Source organism: Narcine bancroftii, chromosome 1 (assembly GCF_036971445.1).
Source record: "Narcine bancroftii isolate sNarBan1 chromosome 1, sNarBan1.hap1, whole genome shotgun sequence".
Lineage (NCBI taxonomy): Eukaryota > Metazoa > Chordata > Chondrichthyes > Torpediniformes > Narcinidae > Narcine > Narcine bancroftii.
Genome location: NC_091469.1, coordinates 268,009,324 through 268,034,338, shown reverse-complemented (window position 1 = coordinate 268,034,338; position 25,015 = coordinate 268,009,324). Strand labels below are relative to the sequence as shown.

At 40.9% G+C, this 25,015-nt stretch overlaps 1 protein-coding gene across 6 annotated transcripts in view; it reads left to right on the top strand.

The window, feature by feature from the left end:
* Positions 1–25,015, top strand: part of plekha7b (pleckstrin homology domain containing, family A member 7b) — a 370,768-nt gene that overhangs the window by 109,533 nt on the left and 236,220 nt on the right. Inside the window, exon 1 of one of the 6 annotated variants that reach the window (XM_069897837.1) lies at positions 11,211–11,276. The exons of the other annotated variants lie outside the window; for them this stretch is intronic. The gene's annotated coding sequence lies outside the window, so the exon portion shown is untranslated. Of the gene's footprint in view, positions 1–11,210; positions 11,277–25,015 lie in introns of those variants that run through there. 6 annotated transcript variants of the gene reach the window in all.

Below are 25,015 nucleotides of genomic sequence, written 5' to 3'. Positions count from 1 at the left end.
GTATTGTAAAATGGGTTGGAAAGTGGAACGTTTTGTGAGAGTTGTCTAGGTTTTGGTGAGGTCATTAAAGCCATGGACTACTGTTACAAAGTGTGATTCTCCTTGCCTAAAAATATAATACAGTAACATTGGAGAGAGTCCAAAGGAGATTCACCAGACTGATTCCTGGAATGAGGGGATTGTCCTATCAAGGGAAGTTAGACAGTTTGGATCGATATTCCTGGAAATTTAGGAAAAGAGGGAATTACTGTATTCAAACAAATTAGATCCTAAGGCAGCTTAACAGGGTAAACGTGAGGATTTTTTAAATTGCAAAGAGAGGCCGTAGTAAGGGGACATGCGTACAAATTCAGGAGATCATTATTTAAGATCGAGGAGAGAAGAAATTCCTTTTCTCAAAAAGTAATGTGCCTGTCCCCAAATGTATTGGAGGACAGAGTGGAGATGGACAATTTCTCATTTGTTCAGATATTGAGGGTGGCAGAGATCTGACGACAAAGGAATCTTGAAATATTGGAAGGATGCACTGAGTGGCCCAGGTAACACTGAATAAGTAGGCTAATTATCCTGATGGTGATGTTTAATGGTAATCAAAATCTCTTGCCAGTCAGAGAAATAACAGCACTCTTAGTGGAAGAACAGTCCATTTTATTGAAGGCAAATATGCAAATTATGCAGCAAACATCCCAGGACCAACAGTTGCCTAAAGTTGATGTTGGTTGAGTTTGGCATGGGCTCGAGCACTGGGACAACTGTCAAAATGTTTTCAGCACTAGGTCTGCAGGATGTAATTGATGTCTTAAAGCATAGAAGTAAAACTGCCGATGTTGTTTTCTGGATTTCACTGGAATTTGGTGTTGTACTGATAGGTGGGTGAGAGTCGGCAGCAAAGTTCATTGCCTTTTATGCTCAAGTGTATCCGTCTGCTCAGCACATAATCACACACTCCTCTTCAATCTAAATACAAAGAATTCAAGCACACAAGGTAAAAAGACATCCATTGTTGCAAAGTGCCGTAGATCCCCGATAAGACAAATGGATGTGGCTCTCAATGAATATATTGAGTAGTTAGTACACTCGAAAAGTTTGTTCCTGGAGCAGTTACTGTTAATCTCGTCAATTATGTTGTGTATGTGGAAATTCTTTGCAGGTTAAGGTTCACAATGTGTTTGTGTATCACAAGACTGACTTAAATTCCTGCTGAAGGAAGAATAAATTTAAGTCAAATGATGGTGAAATGCACTATATGTTAATTCTTCAAAGCAATTTGAAAATGTATCCATTGGAGGTATAAATATCCGCATTATTGTCTCATATCCATTGGTTCCAACATGTTTCAAAGCAGTAAATTTCAAACTTGAGAATTATGTGAACTTTTTGTGGATACATTCTGCTAACTGCCTCCAAGATGTTCATAAAACAGCAACAAATCACAATGAAGTGAGCTTAATTTTGTGGATTGTAGACCTGGGATAATAAATCAGCATATCCATGAGCATTTCTTTTTATTTATCACCAGGCACTTGCCATTTGATTTCTGCGCTTGCTCATCAGAAGAAAAAAAAAAGCACCCCAGAGTGGGAGAAATTTTGCGATACCAGTTGCATAGTCCATGGCTATTAACAACTAATTAATTAATTTGAGGGACATAGGCTAAATGCAGGCTAGGTCTGGCAAATGACTGGACCCGCATGGATGCGTTGTGCTCCAGGGCCTGTTCCTGTGCTAAGTAAGATGCCAATGTGATGCCTTCCAGCACTTGGGCTGAAGGAGTTGTTAGACAATTTGTGCAGGTGAACCTTGTTAGAAATGAGACATTTTATGCAGGAGCATTCTGTCATCCCATTCCCAACCTGCCATTCGTTAAGACCATAGCTGAGCTTTTACCTCGGTGCCTCTTTTCTGCACTAACCTTATATCCCTTGGGATATAAGGGGTTTGGGAAGTACTGCAGTGGAAGGGCAATAAGGCTACATCCATCTGTCTTCAATATAGTCAGTAACAGAGTATTGTAGCTCTCCCTTCAATGAGGAGCCCACCAATTCAGAAATGTCTCTCAGGTAAAGCCATTTTTTCATCTTTATGTTAAAGAGCCAACATTTTGAACATTGATCCCTGACTCACACTCACAGGACATGTCATCACTGCGGTCTGTCAAGTCCTGTAAGAATTTTGTAGGTTTCAATAACGTTTTAAAAGAACAGGATTGGCTGCTTCTGTACGAGCCTTGGATTCCATGTCACCTACAGTAAGCAGCTGAAACAGCACTCGGAAGACTTCATTACTAGATTCCTGGCTCAACCTCCATCTCCAAAGGCAAAAAGCAATTTATTTCAAACAAAAAAAAGTAATAAAATTAACAATAAAATTGATAATTTTTTCCATGTTATGTTTTGCTTTGCTTTACAACATAATGTCTAGCTTTCTGCATATTGTTGCAGTGCCAAACACTATATCCAAATTAAACTAAAAATCTGCTGCTTGCACCTGATCGATCTCTCTCCATTCCCATCCAAGAAAGCCTCTACTTCCTCAGGAGTTGGCGGAGGAGCTTTTGGAGTTGTTCAAGTGAACCGGTACGGACTTGAAGGACCGACATGGCCTGTTTCCGTGCTGTAAATGGTTACATGGTCACGTCATTCAATATTAACCAGTTTTCTCAATCTACTATCCCAGGAATCAAACAGGTGAACTATTACTGCACTCCCTCTGCAGCAAGATCTGTCTCGGATACTAATCCAGATGCAGTTTTATTAAAGCCAGATGCTCCTATACTTAGGTTAAAATCCTCCTGACATGAAGGCCATTTGCCTCCTTAAATGCTTGCAGCGACTGCATATTAATTTTCAATAATTTTGTGTGCAAAGATCATCAGGTCTCTGTCAACAACTTTTAATTTTTTTTTTAACCAGATTGTAATTTCCACAAATTTCGTCTGTGCTCTCACTCATTCCCATAAACTGCCTGAATTCTTCTGAAGACCCCAAATCCTTCTTTCATACCATCCTTCCACCTAATTTTGTATCCTCAACACTGATTCCCCCATTTCAAGTCATTGATGTGAGCAGGTGGCACCATCACACTGGTTACTGAGACCGCTCCACAATTTTCAAATTCCCAGACCAAAATTGTCCAATCTATTCTTATTGCTGGTCCAAGAGCTAATTCCCAATCCATGCATGTCATTTACATACATGCACTTTCTTGTGGTCTAATTTAGCTGACTCACATGAGGCAATTTCTCGAAGGCCCTAGATTTGGTCTTATCTATTTTTAGAAACTCCCAAGGTAGCTGAGAATTTCAGCAGATTTGTCATTCCTGATTTTCCTTTGTGTTGATTTTGCCCAATCCTATTATTACTTTGTACCCTTGACGACTTCTAAATTCCAGAAATTTGGCCTGTTTCTCGTCTTTGTTTGCCCTCTTATACCCTGTCTACTGTTTTGGAAGATTTTAAGTCAATGCATACATTATTTCAATAGCTGCGACTTAAAAAAAAAAAACACATTCAGTCCTGGGAATATATTACCTTTCAGTTACAGCAATGTCTTTGTATTTTTTAAATGTGTGCTTATTTCTGTGAACTCTCCATTTGACTGGTAGGACTATTTCAGGGAGGTTTTTTATGTTGGAGAAAATGTTTGTCTGAACATACTTTCACAATTTCTTCTTTGAAGGGACCCTAGATGATATTAAGTATTAAATGGAACCTATTGTATTCTTCAGTACATGGTTAATAGAGTCAGCACAAAATATAAATCATCTACAGATTGACATGCACGAGTATGGGAAGGTAAACACTTCACGTACATTTGAATTGCTGCTGACAGCATGGTCAAACTGGGACCTGAGCCTTAATTGGATAAACATAGATCAATAAATAGAAAAATGAATTATTACCAGGTTGGGTTTGGGAAGTACTGCAGTGGAAGGGCAAATGAAAGTTGGTATGTTTTTTCCCATCTCCCACAATGTCATTTCTACATGATGTGTTTTATTTGTGGCTGTTGAAACATGCCCAAATATAGACTTTGAACCTTGTAAAGAAATTTGAATTTTGCATTGAACACAGTCCTCTCAGGAATATCAGCTAAGGTAAGTTGCTATATCCACTTTTCACAGTTTAGCTGTATTAAACAGCATGGAAACAGGCCATTTGGACCAACCCATCAATGCAGACCACGATGCCTATCAAAATTATTCCCATTTGTCTGTGTTTGGCTAATATCTCTTTAAACCTTTTCCTGTCCAAATGAATTTTAAACATTGTAGTCTGCTTTCTCTTCTCGTCGCTCATATCATATACCCACCTCCCTTTTTGTGAAAGATATGACCTTCATACACCCTCTAAACCTTTTCTCTTTTGTACTTAAACAAATGCCTTCTCATTTTGGATGTTCCTACCCCAGGAAAAGATTGTAACTGTCCTATCGGTGCACATTGTAATTTCCTAACTTCCATAAGACCACTCCTTGGTCTCCTGCACTCGAGTGAAAATGGTCTAAGCCTGTCCAGTTGCTCCTTGTATCTCAATTCCCTCCCGTCTCAGCAACATTCTTGCAAATCCTTTCTGCATCCTCTTTAGCTTGACCACATTCTTCCTGCAGAGGGGTGTTCAGAACTACAACAATATTACAAGTGTGGTCAGATCAACATTTTCCATAATCGTGAAATGATGCACTGTCTTTTGTATTCAATGCCCTGTCCAATGATGGCAAGCATGCCAGATGTTTTCTTCACCACTTATCTACCAATATTTCCATTTTCAGGGTATTGTGTCAGTTCACCAACCCCTCGAGGATCCTCTCATTTACTGTGCATGTCCTGGCCTGGTTTACCTTCCCAGAGCGCATCACTTTGCACTTTTCTAAATTAACTTCCACCTGCCATTCCTTTGCCCACTTTCCTGGTTGTTCAATATCTTGTTGTAAGCTTTAGGCAGTCTTTCCAACATTAATATATATGACAAACAATAATGAACCCAGCAGCAATCTTGTGATATGAAAAACAGCCCTTCACTACTATTCTCTTCCTCCTTCCTTCAAGCCAGTTTTGTATCCACCAGTGAGCTCACCTTGGATCGCATGTGATTGAACCTTCTGGATCAGCCTATCATGTGGGACCTTGTCAAAGACATTGCTGAAGTCCATGTAGACCTCTACTTTGCTGCACTTGTCAATTCTGTTGGTCACCTCTTCATAAACATCAATCAAATTTGTCCAACAGAATATGCGGATGCACAATCATGCAGACTATCTCCAAATAGTCCTTACCTTTACAAATGTGAATAAATTCTACCCCTCTGAATCCCTTCTGTTAACTTTCCAACAACTAACATTGGTCTCAATGACCTGTTGTTTCCTGACTTGACCTTGTTGCCATTCTTAAATAAAGGTACAGCATCAGCCATCCTCTGGTCTGCTGGTACCTCATCCATGGCTTCTGCCCAGGTGGAAACAATATCCTGAGCAACAGAGTGCTGGGTGAAGAAGTTTTGTTTGTATTGAATGTCCAAGTGGAGAAGGAATAGCTTTAAATGGAGAAGAAACTTTTGTGAAGAAAAGAGGATGACTTGGTCTAACTCGTCTTGGATCCAGAAACCAGTAAATGTAAATGAGCATCTTGCTGACGTGCCTTTTTTTTTTGTAAGTTGGGGTGAGTAGAGGGAGTCTTGTATTTGGGTTAGGTGCGGTCCAGTGACAGGAGAGGAGAAAAGACTAAAACTCTGGTTTCTCAGTTTAGTTAAAACGAACCACATACAATATGAAATCCAAACAGGCGTCAGGTTTGATTTGACTTTTGACCTTCATGTAACAGTGGTATATTTTTAAGTAATTGCTGGAAACCATTAGCTTGTTCATTACTGCTACCCTACTTCAGTGACGAAGTCCTGGAGTAGATTTATTTTGCCGCCTTATCTCATATTCAAATAAGTGTCACTGCAGCTTCTTATACCTTTTGCTGCTATTGCCCAGAGCAGACTTTGCTTTCATAACCTTGTGCAAACTGCATAAAATGCTTTTTGATCAATAATTTATTCTAATATTTGACTTCAACATCAATCAAATTGAATTCAAGTGTTGCTATCATTTCAATTTATAAATATGACAAAGGATCACAAAATTAAATTTGCCTGCATGTCAAACCATGTAGCACCAAACCATTGTTGTATTTGGTTTTCACAAGTAGTTTCCTGGAGATGAGATGTGATTTTTTTTTTAGTTATGAGGGCCCTCGATGGCTATCTTTTTCAATGTAGTCAATTCGTCGTGAAGTGAATCCTTATCTTTTTGTGTAGTGGCTGTCTGCCCATACCAATTTACAGTCTAGTGCAATTCATGGACGAGGCAGTGTGAGTCTTTTAGTGAACATGTGCTGGATGTGTGCATCTTGTATTCAGGCATTCATATGCCTCTCCAATCCTTTAGTAGCACTCAAAAAAAATTCTGAGAATGTTCACCTGAAAATTACGATTAGATTTGTTTACTGTGAGATTCTCTTGCATCATTACTGTAAGTTTGGGTAATCTGATAATAAGGCAAATCAATAAAGGAATTAACCTATCAACCACATCTTAATATGGAAATGGTGCTTGCCTGGTCCCGTTGAGTGTCGGTGATTATAAAATCTCTTGAAAGTTAAGCATGACAAGTGGATATTGAGCTAATTGAGTCTTAAGGTTGGGATGTTACTGCTTAAGATGGTTTTAATATAGATGTAGGTCTCGAGTATAACCACAGCTAGAGATCTTGAGACTAACCACCTGCTTAATGATCATCAGCTTTATTTCTTGTGATGGACTGAATGGTCATGACATTCGATATGGAAAAAGATTTTGTCTTGAGTGGGGAAAATCCTAAGGTAGCAGTCATTGTTTATTTTAAGGAAGAGGTTTCTCTTTGAAGATAAATGCGACAAAATTTTGAGGCTTGAAATTCCTTTGAGCTTTTTTTTAAAAGAATGATGGAAACAGTCCCTGTAACTTGCAACCTAAAATTTGTATTTGCACTTGGGTCTTTCCATTGGCACCATCTAAGTTCATAGCGGTTTCGTCTGATTTTTTTTTAATTTAAAATTTGGATTTAAATTTAGACATGCAGCCCAATAACTAGCCCCTGAGCCTGTGCTGTCCAAATATAACAATGAACCTACAATTATTGTAAATTTTGGAGGGTGGGAGGAAACCAGAGCACCCAGATGAAACCCAGGCAGACAGATGGGTCACTGGCACTGTAATAGCATTGCACTAACTTTGCCATTAAAGTGTAAACTTTAAATTAGTCCCGTTCGTTTAATCTTTGTCCATAAACAAGATTTTGCACTTGTAATTTTGAAGAACAAGAATGAGAATCCTTAAGTGTCAATTTTGACAATTATTTCAAAAGAAATTAGCCTTCAAATGACCTCCACCTTTACTCCTCTTAAGCTTCCTTGATAAATGACCATGCTCAATGCTGCTTTATCAGAAACACTTCTGCATTTCCTGGCGCATAGACATGAACCAGGAGCTGGTTGTAAAACCTTCACAAGGAATGTTAGGTTTTGTAGCAGTGCAGTTATCAGCTATCAGTCGTTGAGTCAGATTTACCATAAGTCATGTCACACCAGTATGAAACACTTCAAAACAAATGCAGTCTTCCACCCAGCCCCCGCCACCATTCACCAGAAAATAAAATAAACTTGGATTTTTGTTTACAGATTATTTTTGAAGAGTGGATGACTGCATAAATGGACAATTTTATTTCTCAAATGTGCAAGGTTTTCATTAACCCTTTGAATAGCTGATTTGGTTTAAAAAGACAATCCTGCTTTTTTTTTCCAATCATACTGGGCTTTCAGAATGCTTTGGAATGGTTATTTCATAATGTAGAAAATACAGGAATCAACTTGTTCAAACCTCTTGTAAATAGTAACACCAATCGGATCATGTTTTTAAGAGTGTTTAAGAAATAAACTATTTCCATGTGTTGGGCATTTTGTGTTTCCCCAACCTGGAAATAGTGCCACAGGGTTTTAAAATATATAAGATTGCAGATGTGATCCTGTTTAAGCAAAAATAATTGAAAAGATAAAGTTTGTGATGGCAGTATCTAGCCAGCATTGTACACAAGATTGCCTATTTAGATATTTGTGCTCAATTTTTTGAAATAAAACTGGAGTCCACATACTCTGAGTTTAAAAACAGCAATTTATCTTCACACCAAATAAATTATTTTATTTGTCATCGTGTCAGGTCTATGGCGGCGAGAGGCATGTCAACTGATGTTGATGCTGGAATATTCCTAGACTTGCCTGAAATTTTGATTTTGGTCTTCCTTTCCATACTAGCTTGGTGCTAGTTAACAGGATAGGTTCATCACAGACCAGGTCAGCATTGTTTTTCTGCTGATAATTCCTTCTTCGGTCATTTCAGAAAGCAGATGAGAAGATCATCGGTTTGCATCTGTGATGGCTGACAAACTGGACAGATGAAATAAGTTGAGTTTCTTTCCTCAAAGAATGTTATGATGGTCTGAAGGTTAATTGGTTAGCCTCTGAATCTGTTACCATTTTTTAATCTGTGAGCACCTTTCATCACGAAATTACATTGCACTTTGTAGCCATGCCAGCAACAAATACTTTTCTGCTCCCTTCACCTTCTGGGCTCTGCAGGTTAACTTGATCATCTCTGCTAATGTCCTCTTGCCTTTTGACAGCAATTTGGGGCCACATAGTGCTTGCATGTACCCTCTCTTTTTTTCACTGTCAAGGACCATATATATTTCCCAGGTGAAATGGTGATGTACTTGCCCTAAGATTAAAATTACCAGTACATTGAATGATAATTTTTAAACCTATTAATTTTGCAAGCATGATTGCGATTTTTCTTGTCATTTTCACATTGGAAATGTGGCCAGCGAACATTGGGGGATCAGAGGTGGAGAGCATGAGCACATTTAGGTTCTTGGGACCCAACACACCAATGGCATTGTGAAGAAAGCAGAAACCCTATAGGGGTGTGGTGGAAAGTATGCTGACTGGCTGCATCACGTTTGGTATGGAACACCAATGCCCCTGAGTGTAAAGCCCTCCAAAAGGTAGTGGACTCAGCCATCAGCAAAGAGGTAGAGGTGCCACAAGACTTGCACCACCAGATTCGGGAACAACTGCTACCCCTCTACCATTGGACTCCTCAGCAACAAATTCAATCCAAACTCATTTAAGGACTCTTACTTGTGCACTTTATTGATTTTCTTTGTTCTCTCTGTATTGCACAGTCAGTTTGTTTACATTTGTTAACTGTTTACAGTTCTTTTGATTGTTCACGCTGCGTGCAGTTTATATTTTTGCACCACCCATCAGTGGTAATTCTGCCCTGCCCTCAGGAAAAAGGAATCTCAGGGTTGCATGTGAAGTCATGCATGTACTCTGTCAATAAATCTGAATTATTTTTTTTTCACTGAATGATCTTGTGCTTCATTGTTACACAGTTCAGAGAAGAAACAGCATCCAAATTTCCTACCACCCTCCACCCTGACCTTCTAGTACCTTTTAAAGTTTAGTTTTTTGTCATGCCTTCCACCATGGCACATTTTGTTTTCTCTGCACTCATTCCTTTTTCAGCTTTTTAAAATGATTTATCAGTACAAGTTCACCAACTTAAAACATTACCAGTTCCATTCACCAGAGGTTTTCTTTTTTTCAATATTTTTAGTATTTTTCCATACATGCGGTGCTTATAATTAATATAGTAGTGAAGATTTCAAAAGAAACAAAGTAAAGTTAGATACATTATGGTTTTTACCCAAAACCACCTCCCTCCTAACCTCCTCCCACCCTCAGAAAAATAATATAAAGAAAGAAAGAAAAAAAGTTTTTGGATTGCATAGAGAGGCGTTGTCTAGCACATATCTCCAGATTCTTCATAACTACTCAGTGGAGAATCTCGCAGGTCCAGATGCATAGAAAGAATATCATTACAAATTTAGGTGTTTGCTTCTATTGCAGATAGGAAATAGTCTGGGTGCAGCAGCTCCCAACCTCTCAACCGGTAATGTGCATTTGGTGATACTAGTCAAGGGAACTGACTGATTTGCTCTCTCTCTCATATTTTCTTTGAAATAAAACCTTGGGACCTTTGTTTTCATCTGAATGCAGATGATTATGATTTTTGGATCTTGTTTGGAAGGTTACTCCTTGACAATGTAGTATTTGCTCAGGAGTCCACCAGAAAGTATTTAGATGTTCTGGATCAATTAACAGCAAGTCTCGGTTTCAAGGAGATGAGGGTATCTGTGTCAACAAGATTACAAACTGAAATGGACAACTGAGCATTGGAATTTAACCCAGCTCTCAACTAACATTCAACGAAACTTGCTTCCCATCAGGAGCCATGAGATGTTGTTCAAGACTGGGACCCGGAATTGTTGCCCTTTTGAGGATGCCCTGCAAATATTTTCCACGACTCTTAGAGTTTGTTTATGGCATGCTCTTAAGATTTTTAGATTTGTAGCTGAATGTAAAATGACATTTTAGAAAGCAGAAATACACAGAGTATTTGGTTGTTTTGATTTGTCTCCCAAAATATCTGAAATATTGGGTGAGCGTTCATTTCAACTATTGGCTGAGATGAGATTAAAGTTTATCTGAGGAATGTTAAGTGTTGGCATTTTACTGGTTGTTGATCAGTTCTATGGTTGGTTCCTGGCCAAAACAGGCAGTTTGACATCATGGAGAAGTATATAATTCACTTTGCTTACATCCACAGCAAACATGTTTCACTCCCACATTTTGTGAATTTTTTTACAAAATTATTTTACGATGCAGGACATTGGTGGGATAACTTTGTATATCTGTGACCAGATATAAAGATGAACGTTTCATTGAAATCTAATCCCAATTCAGTGTGTACTTTTTTTAATGTTCAAAGTGAGTGGAAATGATGGTCAACTGTGAAATGATACACTGGTAAATATTTAGGCACAGAGGTGTTTCTTTGAAAACCGGCCTTTATTTGCAATTAAGATCTTTATTGTATGATAAAGAATTGGGGATCTGGTTAGTAGCTGCACTTCAAGTGAAGCTTCTCGTCATTTGCTGCCATTCTCTTTTCCTCTTGATCCTTGCTGACATGGGCAACGTTGCTGCATGTGAACCAGTCACTGTTTCTCATGAGCATGGGGAATGAACAACTGGCAAATTGGACTGTCCCTCTCAACAACCAGAATAGAGGACATTACCAGACATGAGAACAGTTGGATGAGAAGCATTTTGTGGCTTCACCAACATTGAGCAGGTACAATTTTCTTTTGTATTCTTGATCTCCAAGATGCAATTTTAACAGATTACAAAAAGAAGTCTGTTTTGATTATTATTATTTTCAACGAATATTGTCATTATTCATGTAAAATGGAGAATGGCAGATCTAGTCTTATTAAAATACAAACAAATATAAGCCAGAGAGTATATTGTGCACTGCCGATTGCACAAGAACAGAACAAAATCTGTTGGTTACCGTAGATTCATAAATTGGTGTCATAAATTATTTGTCCTTAATGATTGAATCAAAGATGCTGTTACCAAAATGTCGATTTTGAGTAATTGGATTTCAAACTAGATTTTTGGTTTCATTGTACATTATGCTCTACTGGAATTGGAATGACCAATCCACCATGATGCAAAAGTTTATTATTTAATTGAATTAAAGTGTTTAAATAGCACAGCTTGTCGTGCCTTGCAATGCCAGAGAAGTGGGTTCAATTCCTTGGGTGCTGTCTATGTGGAGCTTGCATATTCTTTCATTTTGCATGGGATTGTGCTGGTTTCTTCCCTGTGTCGGTGAATGATAGAATCTGGGTGTGGGTGGGGGAAGAGAGGCACAGAATTGAAGAGAATGTGGGGAGAATAAAAAATTTGATTAATGCAGATTGGTATGAATGGGAGGGTTGATGGTGCAGACGTACTGTGCCAGAAGGCCTGTTTTCGAGCTGTTTCTCTCCAAGAATCTCTGGTTGTTGAAATATTCTTGGCTGATAACTTTGTGCTTTGGCTAATAGGCTTGAGTTTCAGGACAAATTTTCTGGATAGTCGGTTTTGTAACTTTGAATGGCGTCTTCATAATTGGAATACTTTGTGAGTGGGGGAGCAGGAGGAATGTTGGTGGTCCAGTTATTGAACGATTTTAAGAATGCCATCACCAGTTAAAATGAAGTAATCGTTCTGGAATTTTAATGACCTTAGGTTTATATTGATCAAACAAAGAAGATGCAATTTATTATCCTATCTCAGCAAAAGATGAATACTTTGTGGGGGTGCCATTGGTTATTTCTGGCTGGTGTAATTTATTTTGAGGTGGTGTAGTGAGTACTAATTAAGATCGAGGTGAGAGTCAAGTTGACAGAATAGAAAGCAACAAGGCTGAGCTGTAGAAATTTAGCCTGTAAGACGATATTGGATGTTATTTCAAATCAATGCTAATGTGCATATCATGGTAATGAAGATTTTTCTCAAATAAACACCATGTCCTAAAATGTGTTTGTGTTTGTTAAGGGCATATGAAGTCCTACAAGGTGCCTGCTGATATGTTGAAGCATGGTGCATCAATTTATCATTGCTTCCCGCTGGAAAATTATACTCATTAAACTAAATGTATGAAAACATTAAAATAGGCAATAGCTAATTAGTTTTTGTACAGGGAACAAAATTCAGCTAAGATTATTGCTATTGTATGCTATAAGAAGCTGTTGGGCCTTTGTAGAAGTGTACTTTGATTCCGGTCATGTTAACCAGTTACTGTGACATTGGCTGGATTGCCCTGGTCTCATTCTGGTGCTCCATACACGTTTGACTCTACCCATCCGCAAGGCCATGACTCGGTTACTGAAGGAAGAAGGAAAGTGGAAAATTTCAAACCCTGGGCTAGTGTATCCTTCTGCCTTTGCTGTGATCACCTTACCCTGCAAAGATACCAGTGGCCATGCTTAACTCTTAGCAACTAAAATAAAGGAAGCAATTGAATAAAAGGATAGAGAATACTATGTTTCAGCCTCTGAAATATTTGGCACGGGTTTTCAACTGGTGTGATGCAGATGTGCAATTGATAAGGAACGTGCATTCAGAATAGCTTCATGATTGAGCTTTAAGGTAATTCAGCACCAATTGCAATGTAATTCCATCTGTGAGGAGCTCATTTTCTTTCATGAATATTGGTTTCCTTGCCAAAACAAATGTATGACCATTATGTTCACCTTTGCATTTCTTATTGGTACACTATGTTGAAAGTGAAGGCATATAGCAGGATACTGACAAAAAGCAGGGTCAACAGAATGGTTGTTACCATTGAGGTATCGATCTTAAACCTGATAATAAATGGCAACAGAGATTGTAAATTATGAAGTCTACACATAGTTTTGGGTGAATGATTTAATCCTTGTTTCTGACATTGTTCATGATAAGCAAGGATGTCATTGATAAATAGGCCTTATTTCATCTTCAGAGTATAATAGGCCCTGTCTCTCAAATTGAAGACACCAATACTACTGAGTGTAAAGCCCAGCAAAAGATAGCGGATGCAGTCCAGGACGTCACAAGCAAAACCCTCCCCACCATCGGGAACATCGACAGGGAACTATCAGTCGGAGAGCAGCAGCAATCATCAAAGCTCTACACCTCCCAGGGCACACTCTGTCCTCACTGATACCATCAGGAACAAGGTATAGATGCCACAAGACTCACACCAACAGGTTCAGGGACAGCTGCTATCCCCTTCCACCATCAGAGTCCTCAGCAATAAACTTAAATCAAGAACTCATTGAAGGATTCTTAATTTTGCATTTTATTGATTTATTTTTTTTTCTCTCTCTGTATTATGCAGTTGGTTTATTTGTGTTCATGTATACATTGTGTACAGTTTTTTTCATACTACCAATAAGTGGTAATTCTGCCTCACCCGCAGGAAAACTAATCTCAGGGTTGCAAGTGCCTGAATGTCATATATGTCCTCTGACAATAAATCTGAAATCTGGCATGTGCTCCAAATGTGTCGGTATAAATGAAGTGCTTATGATGTTTATTGTTTGCTTTTCATAATTACAGTACATTTCTATGCATTTGGGCCACAGTACTGCAGGGATTTCTAATCCAGAAGCAGCAGCCAGATAAGTGTTCTCCAACCTGGCTACGATTAACAGTTTCAGTAGTGTATGGATAGCACAGAAGCAGAGCTAGTTGTGATAATATGTATATACTGCTGTGTATGAGTGGCTGGCCCGCTCATTGATGACTCACTCCCCTTGTGACCTGGCCATAAAGTATTTATCAACCTCCCTTTCCCCTATCCATCCATTTGAGCACATGGAGTCGGGCCAGCCACAATCTAAAGTGTATTAAAGCCTATCGTTTCTCCCTCTCAGTCTTTGGAGTCATTGTTAGAGCGCATCACTAGTATTGCCTGCTGCCTCACAGCACCAGGCAACTTGGTTCAGTCCTCACCTTCATTGCTGTCTTCGCATTCTACTTGCCACTGCGCAAATTCTTCCTTGGTGGGAATGTGAGGAATATAGGTGTGGTGATGTACCACTAGCCTACTGCAGGGGGCAACCTGTGTACCTGCAGGAAGAGCACTGGAGGAGAAGGCAACACCTGGCTGACTGACGATCAGCTGACCTGAATGGAACACGCCCCACCCGGTCGGCTGCCAGTCACCCTCCGGGATATAAGCTACATTTGGCCCCTCGAGCTCAGTCTCAGAGCCAGCACAGCTACTCTCACAGCCAGCTCTGTGGAAGTTTGTGGGGAATAAAGCCCGTTGAACAGTCTTTATGTTTTGTGCCTGATTTTCTGCTCGATAGTGCATCGCACTAGGCTACAGAGAAAATGATTGGGGAATAAAATGATGGCACAGCCGGAGCTGCTGGTATGGACCCTGGAAGAGCAGAGTCGCAGCACTGCTCTGAAGGGTTTAACTGCTCGGTTCTAATGTTGAAGGCTCTGAACAGACTTTAAACGACCCGTTAAAGGAACTAAAACTTCTGCAACTGCTGCATCTGCGCCCAAGATGGCAGCACTTGTGCTCAGCAGCAGCTATGAGGAGAGCAGCGGACAGTCGCGGGGCACAAGAAGCAGGGAACCCCCACCCCACCCCACCTCCACCTCCAGTTGCGAAGGAGAAGCATAGAAGATGACCCTACAGGAGGGTGCCCACGTTGGCGGACCAACGAGGAGATCAGCAGCTGAGGGATTCACGGGCTGCGGGTGGTTTGCAGTCAGGGGACCCACTCAAGCTGCGGACTGCTGGAGATGGACTCCTGGGAACTATGTATCAGAGCTGGGATTTGAAAGGGCGCTGAGGTCAAGAAGGGTTCTTGGACCTTGAAGACTTCCTGATCGTATCGGAGGTTTGGATCTGGAGCTCGGGTGGCAGAAGAATCGAATAGGAGTCTGTGTGTGGCTGCAGAGGCCGGGGAAGCACTGGAGGCAAATCCAGGGACCCTCAGTGACTGAGAAAGGACTCTCTTTTTTTTCTTTCTCTCATATTGTAAGGGGCTCTGGGCAACACTAATGGCAACTCTTTGTCTGTCTTACAAGAGGCAGAAGGAAATTTTGTGTAATTTTACATGTTCCTTATTATGACATGAGAAAGGAATCTTGAATGGGAATGCTCTGAGAGCTGGCGTAGACACGAGAGGTTGAATACTTCTTCCTGTGTCATGGAAATTAAATGAAACAAAGATTATATTTTTAATAACAATTGGTTTTTCAGCAGTGGATTGTTAGACTGCAGAAAAACTTGTATATACAGTTACTAATTCATCTCTCTTCAAACGCTGCTGGTCATCTGTTGGAAAAACCCTGTAGCATTTCAGGTGATAAATTAATCGCTGTAATAAATTGGCAACTAAAAGACATTTCATTTTCTGCTATTACAAATTATTCAATTTTAGTGTCATTTAAATGATATAATAATGTCAAATCATATTTTGTGTCGATCAGTCTTGTTAAAGACTTTTTTTCCCTTGTAGACCTTGGACACGAGTTGTCTTATATAAATTGGAAACTGGGATGAAGATAAAAGGTTCAGAGTGTGGGCCATTGCTTTGATATCAAGGGTTGTCAGACCAGGTATTGTTTCTGTTGTTAGTTCCATCTTTGGTATTGGGCTCATTCCTGAACTGTTACTGGTAAATCAGTTTTATGGATGTACAGAAAAAAAAAATTACTGTGAGTAAATTCTTTTTTTTTAAAGAAATAAAACCCTTAACTATTATAATATTTTGAAAGTATTGGAATAATTTCTTGAATAGATAAATTACAAGGAATCTGTGAAGGCACAAAGCACAATCTTGAGTCTGTGCTCATTGATTTTGTTTTATTTCTGGCATCCTTGGCAATCAGGAGAAAATTTGACTCAGGATTCCAAGGATAGGTGGTTGTGCCTTCACTTTCGTGTGGACCTGTGCCTTCGATTGGCTTTAATGCACGGAATGAAGTGGATTCTGATGTTAAAGTGTGTGGCTAGCTTCGATCAAGTACCTGGAAGATTTCTCTTTTCCAAACAAAAATCCCAGCCCTTTGACAAGCTTGAAAAACTGGATTGATCATTTCATGTCGGGTATTGTGCTATTCCAGTCAAATTCCTATCCTTCGCTTTCATGTTGACAAGCAACTGAAGCACTCCACGCCTCCACATCTTGCCTTCGTTGCACAGCCGCCTCTTCTTTATGACTGCTGATTGGAATTAACTGGTTCAGACCAACTATGTATTTGCAATGAGAAGGGTCAAATTCTGTATCTTACAGCCTGGAATTCCTAACCAGCATCACTGAAGAGCAACCATTTGTACTTGGTAATTTAGCCTCCATCCAGTTGTGCTTGGTACTTGACTGTCGCTCCAATCTACAAAGGAGCTTATTTTAAGATTCCAGAAATAACGGTCTCAATGTCATGGAAAGTGTTCGGAGAATGCTGGCTGCTCATTATCTGCGATTACTGGAACATCCAAAATAGAGGAGAGAGAATGTTTTGGCAAGGATTTGCTGTTGAATACCATATCAAAAGTGGAAGGTTTATTTTTCCAGAATGCATATTTAATCTAAAATTAACACACCCCTGGAAGTGTTCCTTAGATAAACTCAGGGCGGAACTTCACATATACTGCAGTATTTCAATATGGAGAAGGCGACACTTAGAAAGGCGAAGGAAAATGGAATAAATTGACTGCTGCAAAAAAAATTAAACTTATTCCAAGTAAGACAAAATTACAAGGGTAAAGGCCAAGGAATTGCCAGAAAAAGATGGAGTTTTCCATAAAATATTTTCAGTAGCTGGTCCCTTAGTTAAGGAGCAAGGATTGATTTTTTTTTTTCAGCTGTTAATGGTGCACCATTTGCAAATCAGTCTCTTCAATCTGAGGCGCCTGCAAGCTCACACCAAGACACAAGAGAAACTTGTCCGTGAACTACTCTTTGCAGACGATGCCGCTTTAGTTGCCCATTCAGAGCCAGCTCTTCAGCGCTTGACGTCCTGTTTTGCGGAAACTGCCAAAATGTTTGGCCTGGAAGTCAGCCTGAAGAAAATGGAGGTCCTCCATCAGCCAGCTCCCCACCATGACTACCAGCCCCCCCACATCTCCATCGGGCACACAAAACTCAAAACGGTCAACCAGTTTACCTATCTCGGCTGCACCATTTCATCAGATGCAAGGATCGACAACGAGATAGACAACAGACTCGCCAAGGCAAATAGCGCCTTTGGAAGACTACACAAAAGAGTCTGGAAAAACAACCAACTGAAAAACCTCACAAAGATTAGCGTATACAGAGCCGTTGTCATACCCACACTCCTGTTCGGCTCTGAATCATGGATCCTCTACCGGCATCACCTACGGCTCCTAGAACGCTTCCACCAGCGTTGTCTCCGCTCCATCCTCAACATTCATTGGAGCGCTTTCATCCCTAACGTCGAAGTACTCAAGATGGCAGAGGTCGACAGCATCGAGTCCACGCTGCTGAAGATCCAGCTGCGCTGGGTGGGTCACGTCTCCAGAATGGAGGACCATCGCCTTCCCAAGGTCGTGTTATATGGCGAGCTCTCCACTGGCCACCGTGACAGAGGTGCACCAAAGAAAAGGTACAAGGACTGCCTAAAGAAATCTCTTGGTGCCTGCCACATGGACCACCGCCAGTGGGCTGATATCGCCTCAAACCGTGCATCTTGGCGCCTCACAGTTTGGCGGGCAGCAACCTCCTTTGAAGAAGACCGCAGAGCCCACCTCACTGACAAAAGACAAAGGAGGAAAAACCCAACACCCAACCCCAACCAACCAATTTTCCCCTGCAACCGCTGCAACCGTGTCTGCCTGTCCCGCATCGGACTTGTCAGCCACAAACGAGCCTGCAGCTGACGTGGACATTTACCCCCTCCATAAATCTTCGTCCACGAAGCCAAGCCAAAGAAGTGGTGTAAATATAAACAGTGAAGAAGTTGCCCAATTATCAAACTATTGAAGTGTCAGCAATTTCTTATCTGCTGACCAATGGAATTTTGTGGTGTTTGGATCTGAGATCAGGGAAGTCACCTCGTTCTGTTTCTAAATTCTGTTCCAACCTTCATTTAGATTTGATCAAGAACTGCTTGCATTGGAAATCATGAATGCTGCATTTTGAGTGGAGTGAGACGAATCTCCATGAATGATACTTTAAATTTGCCTACTTTTAACTGCATTGGAAGTGTTGATTTCTGATGGAAAACTTTTAAGCATGAAAGCAATCAACTTTCATTCTCAATATTTTTTCTTGTGAATAAAATTGTTCACACTGAAGGGTTAGCATCTGACCGAAATGGCAGTACAAATGTGGTTTGAAGTCAATTATTTCTTATGAACAGGGAAGATTGCTTTCATTTTTATATCGATGGCATCATTAACGGTCTCTCCAATTTTCCATGCTGTTTTAAGATTTCACTAGATAGGGAATTCATTTCTCATAAAGAATGGCTTTATAAAGAATGGTTTTCTATTTTGAAGCAGAGAACTGTTTTTTTTAAAAAACAGACTATTTAAAGATGTTTTATTTTCCTTACCGCATTCACCATTCTGCAATTACTTTCCTTAAAAAAATATAGATTTCAAGCTGGCAAGTGGTCTGGTAGAAAAGTGGTTTGGATTTGTTGACAAGTGTCTCTGATAAATAAGCCATACTTTTTTCTGATGACGTTTGAAGTAATCAGTTAAGTTTCTTGACACAATATCATGCCAAAGACAAAATGTAGATGTGATGGGAGGTGAGGACCTGGATACTATAGCTTTCATTAAAGAGTAAATGTGGGTCTAAGGAGGGAGAATTTCCCTAGCCCTGATGGAATACATCCCAAGCAAAGGCGGGTCCTATTTGACAAACTTATAGGAGCTCTTTGAAGATATAAATGAGTGTAGTAGATAGAGAGGAACAGATGGGTGTTGTTTACTTGGATTTCCAGAGGGCATTCGATAAGCTGGTGCGTAAAAGACATCCATAAGATAAGGATGCATAGAGGATTGATTAACCAATAGAATCAGAGAGTGAGGATACAGAGGCGTTTTTCTTGTTGTCAATCAGTGGGGAGCAGTGTGCTGCAGGGATTGGTGCTGGGCCCTCAACTGTTCAATATACTGTATATGATCTGGAAGAGGGGACAGGTTGTCGTGTATCTAAGTTTGGTGATGACACTAAATTGACTAGAAAAGCAAATTGTTTAGAGCACACATGTCAAACTCTGGCCCGCGGGCCAAATTTGGCCTGCGATATAATTATATTTGGCCCGCAAGATCATATTAGAGTTGGCCCGCTGGCCGCCGCGCCAGTATAGCGCATGCACACTGAAGGTGAAAATGAAGACGCCGGAGGTGTGGAGGGATCTCAGAGTCCCGAATCCTGGGGATCGGAGCGCCGCACTCAGCCCGCCCGGCTCCCGGACACACAGACGCGGCTGGAGTTGGGGACCATCCTCGCTGGGTCTGCGCTTCAGCGGCGACGACGGACCGAACGTCTCGTTGGCGATGCCTTCCCCCTTGCTCCGTGCGCGGTGGACCCTGCCTCCCGCTCCTTTTGTTGGAGACGAGCCCGGCACCGTGAGATCACAGTTTAATCCCTCTCCAACCATGGGAGGGGGGTGGGAGCAACGCGCTCTTCTCAGACAATTCCTCCACCGCCCCGGACGCCGGCGATTCAACGGGGGGTTTGGGTGCCTTCGTCAGGCGACCGACCTGTTGGTCCAAGACAAGGGGAGAGCGTACAAACTCCACACAGACAGCACCTGAACTCGGGTGAACGTGGAGCTGCGACCCCACATTCCACATCAGGACTGTGTGTAAGATTGGGAGCAGTGAGACAGAAGCTTATTTTGTTCCTGTGATTTAAGCCTTTCTTGGGGTGGGGGGGGGTCCTTCTCTGACCACTTGCCTAACAATTAAGCTAATCAAATGTGGAGTTACCACAATACAACAGTTCTCAACCTTTTTCTTTCCACTCGCGTCCCTGTGCCATTGGTGCTCTGTGATTAGTAAGGGATTGCTTAAGGTGATCTGTGGGTGGGAAGAAAAAGTTTGAAGACCACTGCTTTAATCATCCCTCATTGACTCGTCTTGTGCACGGTTTCAGAACGCTAAAGGAAATGGGCCAATGACAATTTTTCTCAAGCAAAATATTTCAGTAACAATTGGGTCTAGAGCAGTGATTCTCACCCTTTCCTTCCCACTCACATCCCACCTTAAGCAATCCCTTACTAATTACAGAGTTTCGATGGCATAGGGCACACATGTCAAACTCTGGCCCGCGGGCCATAATTATTTTTGGCCCGCAAGATCATTTTAAAGATGTATTAGAGGTGGCCCGCTGGCCGCCGCGCCAGTATAGCGCATGCACAGTAATACAACAAATCCCAGAATGCATTGGCGTCAGCCCGCTAATCGCCCCCACCTCCTCTGTTTACGTTGCAGGGTCTCACCGTGGACTCTGGTTTTGGGGCCTGGTGTCAGGGGAAGCCAAGGCCGCTTCCCAGCGCCCGGAACCGGAGGCCTCGGGCCTGACCTCGCCAGGACCGTTGCCCACACCCCCTCCCTGCCGCAGGCCGGCCCGCGACTCACGGTGACGGGGCTGCTGATCCGCCGAGATGCCGCCCTGCAGCGAGAGCCGATGCCCCCGCACTGTCGTTGTCCAACCCGATCGCCCGCAAACCCCCGCCCTCCCGCACACAGGCCTGAGTAAGGATTATGAACTTTAATCTCAGGATAAAACGATCTTCCAATAGTTTCATGTCACAGTGATAAATATATTCCTGGTTAAAAATGGTCCTGCACCTGGATACAAGTTCATTAGGCATAAAACTTGAAAAGTGTGTCAATCAAAGGATATCTGTACCAATGGAAAAAGGGCATGGCAAATAACCCTGCTAGAGTTCATGCCCACAATCAGTCACCCATTTGATTGTTTCAGGAATCATGTTATTCTCCCTCATTCTCAATAGCCCTCAGATTTTACTATTCGACAGCACACTAGCAACATTTGACAAATCCTCTTTAGAGAAATATTATTTATTGAATATTTTATTTCTCATTTGTTAATGCTTCTGGAAAAAGTTTATCCAAAACTATTATTAAACATTTATTTTAATAAGAAAAAGTTTAACATTACATATGTTGAAAGAAGAGAAAACATGCAGATGTTTTTTAAAAATTTCAATAAATATTTAGTTCGGCCCTCGACTTAGTCCAAGTTTTTAATTTTGGCCCTCCGTGAATTTGAGTTTGACACCCCTGGTTTAGAGGATTTGGAGAGTCTGCAGAGAGCTATAGATTGGTCAAGAAAATGCCCAATAATCTGGTAGTTGGAGTACAATGTTGGTAAATGTGAAGTTATCCACTTTGGAAGGAGAAATGGAAGATCAGATTATTATTTAAATGGAAAGCGATTACAGCATGCTGCAAGGCAGAAGGACTTGGAAGTTCTTGTGTATGAGTAGAAAAGGTTGGTTTGCAAGTGCAGGAGGCTATCAAGAGAACAAAGATTATGCTGCAATGCACAGGTTACTGGTGAGGTCACATCTGCAGTTCTGCATCACCTTACTTGAGGAAGGATCTACTGGCTTTAGAGGCAATGCAGAGAAGGTTTACTAGGAAGATGTCAGAGATGAGAGGATTACCCCATGAGGAAATATTGAGTTGTCTGGGATTGTAACAACTGGAATTTAGAAGAATGGGAGGGGATCTTATAAAAATCATACAAGATTATGAAAGGCATAAGGTAGAGGTAGGTAAGTTGTAGATGATGAAAGGCATAAGGTAGAGGTAGGTAAGTTGTAGATGAGACTAGAACTAAAGGGTGTAGATGTAGGACCGAGATGAGGAGGAAGTGCTTTTCCCAGATAGTGGATAATCTAAGGAATTCTTTGCCCATTGAAGCAGTGGGGGCTACTTCTGTAAATTACTTAAGATAAGGTTGGATAGATTTTACATAGTGGAATTAAGGGATAGAAGTAAAAGGCAGCAAAGTGGAGATGCATCTATCATCAGATCAGCCATGATCTCATTGAATGGTGGAACAGGCTCAACAGGCCAGTTGGCCAACTCCTGCTCCTATTATGTTCTTAACTCAGTCAAGAATAACTGAAGAAGTTTCTGACTGTTGCTCATCAAGGACTGAACTCATTGGTGTTTGTCTGTGGAGTCCTCCATGGCTTTGGTAGTGACTTGTGGAACCAAGAATGGGACACCATATGAACAGGCCCTTCGACCCATGATGTCCAAATCCAACTGAAACTCTGCTGCTTGTACCTGAAGGATATCTCTCTCCCTATCCCCTTCATATCTGTAAGCTGAAAAATTGAGGAAGAGTTGCACACTTCAGATATATGATGACAGAAATAACCTAAAATGTTGACTCTTCTCCCTTCTCAGGAGCTACTTGGCTAATTTCCTTTTGTTGTTTGAAATTTCGAGCATTGATAGTATTTTGTCGGTGAGCAAAATGGGGATGCTGTCTGCTTGCCCTGGGTAGGTGTATGTTTGTGTGACACCCTCCTGAATAGGTGCAAGGAGTGAATTGGTTGATGTTTGTTCCTCCCTCAATTTCATTTCAAAATATCATTATTACTGTTCGGGAGTTGTTTCCTTTAATTACAATTATGGCTGCATGACTGTCCAAAATATTCAATTTGATGTGAAATGCTTTAGATTTTTCAACCTCTGGTCTGTGGACCACTGGTTTCTATTGGTTGTTATAGGTGGCCTGTGGCGATAAGACAAAAACAAAAATTATTGATACATAAAACAAGTAACAGGTAAAATAAGATGGCAAATTTAACGACAAAAGAAGTAAACATTCTCAAAAAAACCCCCCAATAAAATCATTTTGGTTTTCTGGGGAGGGCTTGGGCTCATCTGACACCTTCCCCCATCCCACCATCATTGGTGGTCCACAGCTACTATGTTTGGGTCTATGGTTTGTTACAGGTGTTTGGCAAGAATACTTGAGGTAGTCTTTGGGCGGATAAAAGGCTGTGAACCACTGGTTTCAGACATCCCGAGTAGGATGTGACAGGCTCAGTATAAATTAAAGCCGTGTAGTTATCTATTGTTATTTGTGTGGACTCTGCCTGAAATCACAGCAAGTCTTGGATACAGAATTAGATATGCTCACAAATTCAGCTGTATTGTTTGAGGAGGCCGAGGGAAATTTGGATGGTTCAGTAATCCGCCAAGCAAATCTTTTCAAATTGATTCTTGAGTGGAACAGAGTTCATTTTGAGTCTGGAATTGCAGGATGCATTGAATTTGAAATGAGGGGATGCAGGTGAACATGTGCACAAGGAGTAGGCCTCTTGACCCATCAAACCTGAATTGCCCTTTAATTAGATCATTTTGATTGCAACCTCAACCCTGCGTCCCTTTCTAACTTTTCACCCTCACATTTATCAAGGCTCTTTCTACCTATGCATTGCTTAAGATAGATGAACAGGCAAAGGATGGAGGAATGTGGTATAACTTAAATTGGCAACATAGCTGGCATTGATATTGTGGGCTGAATGGGCTGTTATTGAGCTGTATTGTTTTATTTTCTTTTCCTGAAAAATATTCAAAAACTCTGCTTTTCTCCCTTCAGTTGCACTCTGCATTAACTAGTAGCTGTTTTCCATGCAAGACATAATTTCAAGTGTCAGCATTCAATTCAAATGACTGCTGATATTTGAGCCAGATTTCATCGAGTCCAGACCTGTAATTTTCCAGCATGTTAATTGAGTGGTGATGAGGGATGGGAACTTTGGTGGACTTCGGTCTCTCCTTTCACTAAGGGATGTCAAAGCCAACTTGTGCCATTTCAGAGGATGAAATTGATTGACTTGGATGACGCTTGGAATTAATCCTGGTTTCTCAGAGGACTTGGGAACTTTAACAACATTTCTTTCAGTGCACAAATGGACTAATAAGCCTTTGCAAAAAAAAAAGTTGCATATCTGTTCATGGCATGAAATCGTGCAGCGAAATGGAGCAGGAAATATCACCAAGCTAAGCCTCTGAAATCCCAATCACTGAGCTATTTATTATAGAGTACAACTTCGATTACCTGAAATCAGATTCTCCAAAATCCACGGTTCTCCAAAATTTATTTTGGAGCCAAACTGACCGGGGATGATGGGCTACTGGTGCTGGCAGTGGAGGGCCTCAAGTTCCCGGATAGGAGCATGACCCTAAGGCTCCCGGCATGAGCAGGGCCTTGGTGGGGAGGTGTCAGTGATTGGCAGTAGCCAGCACCTTTTTTGGTGAGAATTAAACATTATTTTAGCACTTAAAAAGCTTTACTTTGTTTTTTATTTAAACACTATTGCAAGTGATTTTACTGTTGCTACTGGGCTGTTTTTGTATAAAGGTTAAAAAAAATGCTACATTTTCAATCTGCTCTGGGATTTCACTATCCATTTCTTTAATTCTCTAACTACACTGTTCTTGTGTTGACGTGCTACATGCAATTTGTATTCAAGTAATGTACCCATGCATACCTGCAACCA